At 45.0% G+C, this 11,958-nt stretch overlaps 2 non-coding genes across 2 annotated transcripts; one reads left to right on the top strand and one right to left on the bottom strand.

The window, feature by feature from the left end:
- The first annotated feature begins 3,897 nt into the window (after positions 1-3,897).
- On the top strand, positions 3,898-3,989 carry trnar-ucu (transfer RNA arginine (anticodon UCU)). Its single transcript is given in 2 exon segments — positions 3,898-3,934; positions 3,954-3,989. It is a non-coding gene; the product is annotated as a tRNA-Arg (tRNA).
- Positions 3,990-10,229: 6,240 nt separating this feature from the next.
- trnas-cga (transfer RNA serine (anticodon CGA)) lies at positions 10,230-10,311 on the bottom strand. The gene has a single exon. It is a non-coding gene; the product is annotated as a tRNA-Ser (tRNA).
- Positions 10,312-11,958: the final 1,647 nt, after the last annotated feature.

Below are 11,958 nucleotides of genomic sequence, written 5' to 3'. Positions count from 1 at the left end.
TTGGTATTCCGAGTTCCTCTGCAGATATCCGGTTTTTGTTTAATGACCAAAAGAGGCCTAAAACCTGAAAGAAAGCCTCTCTCACAGCCCTGTGAGCATGTCTCAAATAGACGGTGCAGTCAATAACCGCAGAGTAGATAACAATGGAGAGAACTGTGAGGAATTTCAGCGTCAACATTCGGTGGAAATAAAGGATTCAAAAGAAAACATTATTTTAACGACTGAACAGATTCTCTGGGAGCAGGACTGAAGTCAAAGGGAAAAATCCAGCTGATTTCTAGTCGAAAGCATTAACCATTGGACTGAATTCAGTCCTTCTGTTAAAATGTCTGTAAATTATCCACTGGAAAGTGAAGGGCAAGTTAAACCTGCAATTCTGGAACAAAGACTGATTTTGCGCTGTTGTATTCCTTGGGGAGAATTACAGAACAAAGAGATCTAGGGGTACAAGTTCGGAGCTCCTTGTAAGTAGAGTCGCAGGTGGACAGGGTGGTGAAGAAGCCATTCAGCATGCTCGGTTTTATTGGTCAGGATATTGAATATCGGAGTCGGGACGTCTTATTGAAGTTGTACAATACATTGGTAAGAGCACACATGAAATACTATGTTCAGTTCTAGTCACCCTATTATGGGAAGTATATTGGTAAACTAGAAAGAGTGCCGAAGAGATTTACGAGGATGCTACCAGGACTTGGTCCTCTGGGTTATAAGGAGAGACTGGACAGGCTTGGATTTTTTTCCCTGGAGCGTCGGAGGCTTCGAGGTGTACTGATAGAGGAATATAAAATAATGAGGAGCATAGATCAGGCAGATAGTCAACATATGTTCCCAAAGGTAGAGGAGCCTAAAGGGCATAGGTTTAAGGTGAGAGGGGAGAGATGCAAAAGAGACCAGAGAGGATTTGCTTTCACGCGGAGGGTGGTGAGCATCCGAAATCGGCTGCCAGAGGCAGTGTAGAATCGGTACAATGTTTTCCTTTAAAATACAGTGAGATATTTACATAGAACATAGAACATACAGCACAGAAAAGGCCCTTCGGCCCACGATGTTGTGCCGAACCTTTGTCCTAGATTAATCATAGATTATCATTGAATTTACAGTGCAGAAGGAGGCCATTCGGCCCTTTGAGTCTGCACCGGCTCCTGGAAAGAGCACCCTACCCAAACTCAACACCTCCACCCAACACCAAGGGCAATTTGGGACATTAAGGGCAATTTATCATTGGCCAATTCACCTAACCTGCACATCTTTGGACTGTGGGAGGAAACCGGAGCACCCGGAGGAAACCCACGCAGACACGGGGAGGACGTGCAGACTCCGCACAGACAGTGACCCAAGCCGGAATCGAACCTGGGACCCTGAAGCTGTGAAGCAATTGTGCTATCCACAATGCTACCGTGCTGCCCTTAAGAACAAATAAATCTACACGATATCATTTTACCGTAATCCATGTACCTATCCAGTAGCTGCTTGAAGGTCCCTAATGTTTCCGACTCAACTACTTCCACAGGCAGTGATTCCATGCCCCCACTACTCTCTGGGTAAATAACCTACCTCTGATATCCCTCCTCTATCTTCCACCTTTCTCCTTAAATTTATGTCCCCTTGTAATGGTTTGTTCCACCCGGGGAAAATGTCTCTGACTGTCTACTCGATGTGTTCCCCTTTACATCTTATAAACCTCTATCAAGTCGCCCCTCATCCTTCTCCGTTCTAATGAGAAAAGGCCTAGCACCCTCAACCTTTCCTCGTAAGACCTACTCTCCATTCCAGGCAACATCCTGGTAAATCTTCTTTGCACCTTTTCCAGAGCTTCCACATCCTTCCTAAAATGAGGCGACCAGAACTGTACACAGTACTCCAAATGTGGCCTTACCAAAGTTTTGTACAGCTGCATCATCACCTCACGGCTCTTAAATTCAATCCCTCTGTTAATGAACGCGAGCACACCATAGGCCTTCTTCACAGCTCTATCCACTTGAGTGGCAACTTTCAAAGATGTATAAACATAGACCCCAAGATCTCTCTGCTCCTCCACATTGCCAAGACCTCTACCGTTAACCCTGTATTCCGCATTCATATTTGTCCTTCCAAAATGGACAACCTCACACTTTTCAGGGTTAAACTCCATCTGCCACTTCTCAGCCCAGCTCTGCATTCTACCTATGTCTCTTTGCAGCCGACAACAGCCCTCCTCACTATCCACAACTCCACCAATCTTCGTATCGTCTGCAAATTTACTGACCCACCCTTCAACTCCCTCATCCAAGTCATTAATGAAAATCACAAACAGCAGAGGACCCAGCGGTACGCCACTGGTAACTGGGATCCAGGCTGAATATTTGCCATCCACCAGCACTCTCTGACTTCTATCAGTTCGCCAGTTCGTTATCCAACTGGCCAAATTTGCCACTATCCCATGCCTCCTTACTTTCTGCATAAGCCTACCATGGGGAACCTTATCAAATGCTAATTTTATCAAATCAAATTTACCTGGGCAGGGTGAATATAGAGGGACATGGATCAAATGTGGGCAAGTGGGACTAACATGGTGATAGAAACTGGGCACCATGGACAAGCTGGGCCGAAGGACCTGTTTCCATGCTGTAAACATCTATGACTCTATGACTTTATGGAGCAAGTGTTTAATCACACAGATCAGGTCAAACGCAGTGACACCCTGCTGGGATTGATCTAAGCTACAGAGTGTGAGGATGTTTAGCTGAACAAACCGGAATGCTTGAAATATTTTACGAATCTGTGGTATCACTGACAAGAGAAATAGTTAACATTTCAGATCCTGACCCTTCATTGGAACGACCTGTTCCTCTCTCCACAGAAGCTGCCGTGTCAGCTGAATATTTGCAGCATTTTCTGTCTTTGTTTCAGATTTGCGGGATCCGCAGTATTTTGCTGTTGGGCCAAAGGACAATGAGTTGTCTTTCCTGCTCTGAGGGTTATTGCAGGTCTCTCTGGCTGTGATTATCGCTGATTATCCATCTCTGGGATCGGTATTATTCAATAAGACTGCCGTTTGTGGAGGGTTTCTGAAATCCAGTCAGGGAGCTGGAGTTAAAATACACAGAGCCCTTACTCAATCTAAATGTAGGGCAGAACAGTCTCGAGGTGCTCAACGACCAGCCCAGTTTGTTTGTTCCTGTGAATACAACAGGATATAAACAGAGACAGCTGCAAACACATGTTGCATTTCATTCATAAAGTCATCGAATCAGACAGCAGAGAAATGGCCCTTCAGCCCATCGCATCTGTGCCGGTCAGAAACAACCACCGAACCATTCTCATCCCATTTCCCAGCACTTGGATCATCGCCTCGTGTACCCTGGGATCGCAAATGCCCATCTAAACACTTCCAACAGTTCCAAACTCCCGCCTCCCTCCAGGGAAAGAGGTTTTCCAATAAACGGTTTCACAAGAAAAACCTCTGCAGTCAGGAGCTGAAAAGGGAGAGATGACCCCTCTGTCATCTTGTACTCTGTGCCGCTATTAATAAAGTCATGACACTGTTTGATTTATAAACGACTCTTACAGCCTGCCCTGTCACCTTCAATGATTTGGACACATGTCCCGCTGTTCCTGCACTCTTTTTTGTAAATAGACACTTTATTTTATATTGTTTACTTCTGTTATTCCTACAAAAATAAATCGCCTCATTCCTTGTCTGCTACATGTCCTCCCTTTGCACCAACCTGGCTGTGTCCTTTCGGAGTTTTACTAGAATTTCTGAAGCGCTTTTCACAACCACAGGGCTGCCCAAAACATTCCCAGACAATGAAGTAGTTTTGAAATGTCGTCACTGTGCGAATTACTGAACTTTTGAACTGCCTGTTGGAAAACTACAGAAATCCTCATATGGGGATGTGAAAGCGCTGCAGGTGTGGCTCTGTGGCGCAACGGATAGCGCGTTGGACTTCTAGTCGCTGTCGTGATGAGACATTCAAAGGTTGTGGGTTCGAGTCCCACCAGAGTCGGTTTTTAGGCAAGGTTTGAATAAATCAGCAACAGGTTTATCAATGTCCCCAGGTGAGTGAAACTGCCGCCCCGAACTTCCTTCTGAAAGGCGACTCCAGTCACTCTCCCCTTTCCCATCAGAACAACGTCACAGAAGAAATCCCATTCTGGACTCAAATAAAATCTTTGAAAGCTGCTGACCAGAGTCAGTCTGTTCCCTCCTCAGACAGATTGCAAACTGGGCAGATATATCAGCGGGAAGTTTGATCCTCACAGGCAGCTCCAAACAAGGATGATGTGAATCGACACCACTGAATGCTAACACCAACACGTTTATCCCAGCTGTGATGAACAGCTCATGTTGCAGCTTTTGATCAGACAGTGGAGGATTATCACAGGCGCTCTGTCAGACTGCATGTTCCTTCAGGCAGGTTTCCGACTGGACACTTGGAATGAGCGGTTGTGTGAACATTAGCGGTTCAGGGGGAGATTTCTCACTTACCAGACTGGAGTTCCGGTTCCATTCCCAGACATTTCCCTTTCTCTTTCTGAATCCATCCCTGTCCTCTTGCTCATTTGCACTTTTCATTGTTCCATCAATGGCGGCCGCGTCTTCAGCTGTCTGAGCCTTGCGCTCTACAATTCATTCTTGAAAAATCTCCAGCTGTCTCTCCGCCGTCCAAGTGCAAAATGAATGAATGCAATTAGAAGCAAAAAAAAAGGGACGGGCAAGAAACACACCAAACAAAACATAATCTAAAATTACTGAGCTCGATGTTGAGGACGGAGTTCTGTGGGTGGCTACTTAAATGTTGAGGTGGTTTTACTCGAGTTTCCGTTAATCGCCATTGGAACACGGATGACCAACGACAGAAAGGTCAGAGTGGGAGAGGTGGAGAATTGAAATGACAAGTGGCAGGAAACTCAAAGTCATGATTGTGGATTGAACAGAGATTTATCAAAGCGGTCACAGTCTGTTATCTGACCTGTTGAAGTAGATGAGACCAAATTGTGGCAGCAAATACCGATGGGGGCGAATGGCCTCCTTCTGCACTGTAAATTCGATGATAATCTATGATACAGGAGATTAAACTGAAAAGCACAAGTGTCTCACTGGTTCACTTGGGATGAGTGTTTTGGGCCCTTGGATAATGAGGAGGGAGGGGGTAAAAAGGCAGGAGTTGCATCTCCTGCACTTGCAAAGAAAGGTGCAGATAGAAAGTGAGCGGATATTGGCGGTGGAGCAGCGGTCGCGGAGGGGATTGTCCCTTCAGTCTGGTGAATGGGGAGAGCAGGGGAGGGCGTTTTTGATGATGTCATAAATGGTCCCTGGAATACGGAGACTGACGGGCTGCAAGGTGAGAACAAGCGGCACCAAATCAGTTCAGCTCGCCTTACACAGGACACAACAATGTCAGTAACGGAAAGATCTTTTGGGATAAGAGCAAGTGCTTTGCAATATCGTTCACTTTTATTTCCATTTCCCACCGCTTTTCCTACAAATGTTGGCAGCGGTTGGATTTCCACCCGCATCCTCGAAGAGACTGAAACCTAAACCCATCTCCTCAGACCGCTCGGCCTCGCTATCCTAAAGGTTCATTGTTTCTGATACTGATGACTGGTGATTGGCATCTTGCTGTTTATCAGCTGAGTCCAGGATTTCACACTGAGAGAGAAGGAAATGATCCAATCACAGAGCTGGAACGCTGCTTCTAGTTTTCTCCCCACAGATGCTGTTTAATTCTGAACATTTCCAGCATTTCCTGTGTTTATTATTTATGATGATCAATATTTGAAGTAATTTGCTTTGTGATTTGTGAACTTTCTGAGCTGAGTTCAGGGGACTCGGTTTCCAAAATATTTTTTAAAATATTTGACGGGATGTGAGTGTCGCTGAATCCGTCAACAATTATTGTCCAAAATTAATTACCCTTAAGAATTTGGCGGTGACGTGATTCTTGAGCCGCTGCAAGTCCATGTGGTGTATGTACACACACAGTGCTGTTAGGGAGGGAGCTCCGGGATTGTGAGCCAGCCACAGAAAGGGTGATATATTTCCCAGGATGGTGTGTGTCTCGGAGTGGAACTTGCAGGTGGTCGCTGTTTCTCTGTATCTGCTCCCCTTGTGTTTCCAGGTGAGAGATCCCGCGGGGTTGGATGGACCCTCGCGGAGGAACAGTCAATGTCAGGGGTGGGATTTCAATCCTCGCCTCCACAGGAGACTGCTACCTGAACTGCGAACTGGCCTTAGAACCGCTCGGCCATCCTGACACACGATGCACTATCAGAAACTCCCAGCGCAAATGATATCAAATCCATAACTGCAGTGACCTGGGCTACGTTTCTGAGTCAGCACCCACACAAACATTACCTACAGCCTAGAGCTCAATGACTGAAGATCGAGTTTGTCTTTCCAATGAAGATGGTTGGAGTGTGAACAATTTCCTGTCCTTCCTTTGATTTTCTCCAGTCCTGTGGGGAAGTTGCTGGGTGACAGGTACAATATTGAAGTGAGGAAAATGGAAAAGTGAATTGGTGCAATGACGCTCCCTTTGTTTCTCTGCAGTTTTTATTGAGGGGAGTTTCTGTTCGTTCACTTGGTGAGGATCACTGACTGTATGTGATTGTGGAGCAGGCAGAGGATGTGACACATGTCCGGAAGCAGCCGAGTTTGTGGATGCTGCTCCATGAATCTTCACGGCTCACAGGGTGAAAGGAGTTTTCGACGTCGAAAATGACCATGTACGGCAGCTGGAGCTTTCCCTTGTATTTTATGGAATCTGGGAATCAGCGGATCATCAAAACACAGAAATGAAACACGTCGAGTCACAGTATTTTCTCACATGATGTTAACATCAGTTACCTGAGCCCAGCAGGTGGCTGCGTGGCCTAACGGATAAGGTGAATCTACTGATAATATCAGTAAACTGCAGGTTCGAGCCCTGCCGCGGCCGTTTCAAACAGAAATCACATTGCTGGTTTTCCTTCCTCAGCTCAAAGTTCCGCGTTTCCGTCTAAACATTTCCCGACTTATCTCAGAATCTATTTTCTTGCTATTTTGTTCATTCAATTGTCTCTCATCTTGGTACTCTGCTTAGATCCTAAGGAATCCACAATTTCTGTTTGATCTGGATAAACAATCGAAGCTTCATCCAGAACAAAATGTTTTGTGTCAATCGGTTCAATAAGATTCTGTGGCGGGAATTCTAATCTCCTCAGGAAGATGTTTAGTAATGAGCTGAATGGACGGTTTTTGTTAACTGGGGTGAAAGGTTATGACACTGGATTGGGAAACCAGCGGCCCGAACTAATCTTTGGGACAGAGAATAAATCCCAACACGGCCTCTGGTGACAGTTAAATTCACTGATTTAATAAATCTGGAATTGAAAGGCATCGGAGCTGGTTAACTTTAGTCAGGTGTAAGCTGGTACCTTTTCTGATTGGTTAGATAATGCACCACAGTCAATACTGCACTTCTTCACCAACTGCGCCCAACTGACCGCAATGTTTTTTTAAAAAAACATGAATTTCTGGAATATCTGTAACTGATATTGTTACACCAACAATTTAATCAGTCGAACAGTGCGTTTAGGGAGCTGAGATTTTCGAATAGTTCAAGGGTTGGACTCCAAATCCAATGGTCTTTTTCCACGGAGATTCTATCCCTTCTCACATACAGTAAGAAGTCTTACAACACCAAATTAAAGTCCAACAGGTTTGTTTCAAATCACTAGCTCTCGGAGCGCTGCTCCTTCCCCAGCTGAATGGAGAGGTAGGTTCCAGAAACATTTATATGGACAAAGTCAAAGATGCAAGATGTTAAATGCGAGCATTTGCAGGTAATTAAGTCTTTACAGAGCCAGAGAGAGGGGTAACCCCAGGTTAAAGAGGTGTGAATTGTTTCAAGCCAGGACAGTTGGTCGGATTTCGAAAGCAAAGGCCAGATGGTGTTTGGAAAGTTATCAAGGGTTGTCTATAGAGTCCTGTATCTTTTGGGGAGTGGTCAGGATTTGTAGTTGATATACTGTTTACTGGTGTTTATAAAATGTTAACTGGATTCATGTAATTAAAATACTTTTGTTTTAAACATACTTGAGATCTCTGTTGCATCACACCTGTAAAATGGGCCCTTGTGCTCCCCATAACCAAAATGTATTTAAAGTTGTGGGTCAGGTGAACTCCGTGATATACTTTGGGGTTCTCTAAACCCTGGCCCATAATACGTGGACCGAGGTACAGTGAAAAGTATTGTTCTACATACAGTCCAGACAGATCGGTTCATACATGTAAAACATAAGACATGCATAAATACACAATGTAAATAATAATAACAGTAATAATAAATGTAAGTAATATTAGTAAACAATAACAAATCGTAAATAGAGACAAGATTGAAAAGTTGGGTTAATCGTGTCAGTAAAACGACACAAGCAACATTCAGTTTAGGGACACTCCTGGAGCCTGATGAGATCAGCAACTGATGTATTTGCATTGTGATAAGAAGTCTTACAACACTAGGTTAAAGTCCAACAGGTTTCTTTCGAATCACTAGCTTTCGGAGCGCAGCTCCTTCCTCAGGTGAATCGAAAGAAACCTGTTGGACTTAAACCTGGTGCTGTAAGACTTCTTACTGAGCCCACCCAAGTCCAACACCGGCATCCCCACATCATGGCTTACATTATGACGACTAATACAAAAACATGCAATTCGTGGCCATGAGGCGGTAGGTTCAAATCCCACCAGAGTCGGCTTTTGGGTGTCACCGTGGTTAACATTCAGGGACCCGGGGTCAATTCCAGCCTTGGGTTACAGTCTTGCACGTTCTTCCCGTGTCTGCGTGAGTTTCCTCCACTGTCCGAAGATGTCCAGTTTAGATGGATTGGCCATGTTAAATTGGCCCTTTGTGTCCAAACGTTTACGTGGGTATGGGCCGTAGGTTGGGTGCTCCTTGGGGTGATCAGTGCAGACTCGATGGGCCGAATGTCCTCCTTCTGCACAAGAAGTATTCTATGATTGCTTAAACAGGGTGAAGATGGCAGCCTCAGGACACAGAGACAAGGTAAGCTCTCAGGCCAGAGTAAGAGCCCTATGTAATGATTCATAACATTGGAAATAAACTGCATAAATACATTTATTGTGGACTGGTGCCATCTCCTGGCTGAACGGGAGGCGTTCGGCAAAGACACTTTCATTCATGAGCATTTTAAATTTGGACACTCCTCAAATACAATACACAAAATAATCTTCATTTGTGCGCTTCTTTCTTAAAATCGAGCTTCATTCTTTTTCAGTACAAATGTTTTTAGAACACATGAGTTCTCAGTTAGAAACAATAGTAAACAGCTGGGCTATCCGGGCCAAAAAAATGAGACAAGTACATTTCAGTTTACAAACTGTGTTATGGACACTCCTGGTACCTGGTGAAATTAGCACCTAGGTTACTTACAAAATGATGACTAATTAATAAAAGTGATGATTTAAGCAGGTTACAAACGGCAGCATCGGGACACAAGAACGAGTTGAGGTCTCAGGCCGCAGTAAGAGTCCTATGTAATGGTTCCGTACGGCCTGCCGAAACAGGCGCCGGAAAGTGGCTTTTCACAGTAACTTCACTGAAGCCGACTTGTGACAGTAAGCGATTGTTGTTACACACAGAACATCAGAAATAAATAGCATCAATAAATGTATTGTGGACTGGTGCCATCTCCTGGCTGAACGGGAGCCGTGTGACACGGACACTTTCGGAACATTCTTAAATTGGAGGGAAATTACATAAACATTGTAAGAATGATTAAAAACAGTTTCTCAAGCAAATGCAAAGTGAAGATAAACAATAGTTGGGCCATGGTGAGTCGGCAGTGACGGTATATGGGGAGCATTGCTCCCTTCCCGGCTGTTGACAAGCCTTCAATTTGTTGCGCTGCTTTATTTAGAACTTTCAGTTCGGCTGGTCAGTTTCACAATAAGAGACATTAAAAATTCTGACATATGATAAATTCTGGCAAAAGATGTGACAAAAATAAATTTCACATTGCTTTGTGAATTTTCACAATTCTGGTTCCTGATGAAGTTAATATGAACGTTACTGAAGTGGTGATCTTGTCCTGACAAATCAGAAAATTCAGAGCGAAAGCAGAATGACAAACACAGCTTCAGGGCACAAGAAGATTCTTATGTAATGACATTTCAACAGAAAACATTGAATGATGAAAACAACACCGCATTTTTCGAACAAATGGCTCCAATATTTCCATTATTTCGCTGCGAGTAGGATTCGAACCTACGTGGGGAAACCCCATTGGATTTCGAGTCCAACGCCTTAACCACTCGGCCATCGCAGCTTATATCTGTACTGCCAATTCGTTCTATAGAAAGCATTGTAAAACCAGACACGCGGGATTGCAGGAATGCGATGAACGGTGTCCCAGTATTTCGATGAGTAGGGATTGAATCTGCGTGGGAAAAAAAACATTAGATTTGGCGCCACGACTTCTCAGTATTGAGAATGTTGAGATGAACGAACTGTTTTGATAACAGGAACAGAAGGTTATGTCGCTGGACTGGGAATCCAGAGGCCTGAACTCACCTTTCGTGACAAGATTTAATAAATCTAGAATTAAAATTTAGTCTCAGTAATGGCGGAGAAAGGTTCTGCTTCAGACGGATCATATTTCCACAACTGGGAACACATTTACACAACAGGGAATGGTTTGACACAACCACAGTGAAGATCTGTCCCCGGCAGAGTCACGGTTCCAGGACAGAGAGAGAACAGTTAAAGAGCACAGAGCACGGTTACACAGCAGGATGCACAGTTACACAGCAGAGAGCACAGTTACACAGCAGGATGCACAGTTACACAGCAGAGAGCTCAGTTACACAGCAGGGAGCACAGTTACACAGCAGAAAGCACAGTTACACAGCAGAGAGCACGGTTTCACAGCAGGGTGTGCAGTTACACAGCAGAGAGCACGGTTACACAGCAGGATGCACAGTTACACAGCAGAGAGCTCAGTTACACAGCAGGGAGCACAGTTACACAGCAGAAAGCACAGTTACACAGCAGAGAGCACGGTTTCACAGCAGGGAGCACAGTTACACAGCAGGGAGCACGGTTACACAGCAGAGTGTGCAGTTACACAGCAGAGAGCACGGTTTCACAGCAGGGAGCACAGTTACACAGCAGAGAGCACAGTTACACAGCAGAGAGCACAGTTACACAGCAGGGAGCACAGTTATACAGCAGAAAGCACAGTTACACAGCAGAGAGCACGGTTTCACAGCAGGGAGCACAGTTACACAGCAGAGAGCACAGTTACACAGCAGAGAGCACAGTTACACAGCAGAGAGCTCAGTTAGACAGCAGAGAGCTCAGTTAAACAGCCGGGAGCACAATTACACAGCAGAGAGCACAGTTACACAGCAGGGAGCACAGTTACACAGCAGGGAGCACAGTTACACAGCAGAAAGCACAGTTACACAGCAGAGAGCACGGTTACACAGCAGGATGCACAGTTACACAGCAGAGAGCTCAGTTAAACAGCAGAGAGCTCAGTTAAACAGCCGGGATCACAATTACACAGCAGAGAGCACAGTTACACAGCAGGGAGCACAGTTACACAGCAGGGAGCACAGTTACACAGCAGAGAGCACAGTTACACAGCAGAGAGCACAGTTACACAGCAGAGAGCTCAGTTAGACAGCAGAGAGCTCAGTTAAACAGCCGGGAGCACAATTACACAGCAGAGAGCACAGTTACACAGCAGGGAGCACAGTTACACAGCAGGGAGCACAGTTACACAGCAGAGAGCACGGTTTCACAGCAGGAGCACGGTTACACAGCAGGGAGCACGGTTACACAGCAGGGAGCACAAAAACAGAAAACACATTATACTAAATAGTTAGTTTTTCTATCTCAATATCTTGCTGGTTTGCTCGGCACCTATTCTGTGTGTCATTGTGTGTTTGTGTCATTGTGTGTTTATATA

Source organism: Scyliorhinus torazame, chromosome 24 (genome assembly GCF_047496885.1).
Source record: "Scyliorhinus torazame isolate Kashiwa2021f chromosome 24, sScyTor2.1, whole genome shotgun sequence".
Classification (NCBI taxonomy): Eukaryota; Metazoa; Chordata; class Chondrichthyes; order Carcharhiniformes; family Scyliorhinidae; genus Scyliorhinus; species Scyliorhinus torazame.
Note: the sequence above shows the minus strand (reverse complement) of the source record. Positions and strands in the feature narration are given on the sequence as shown.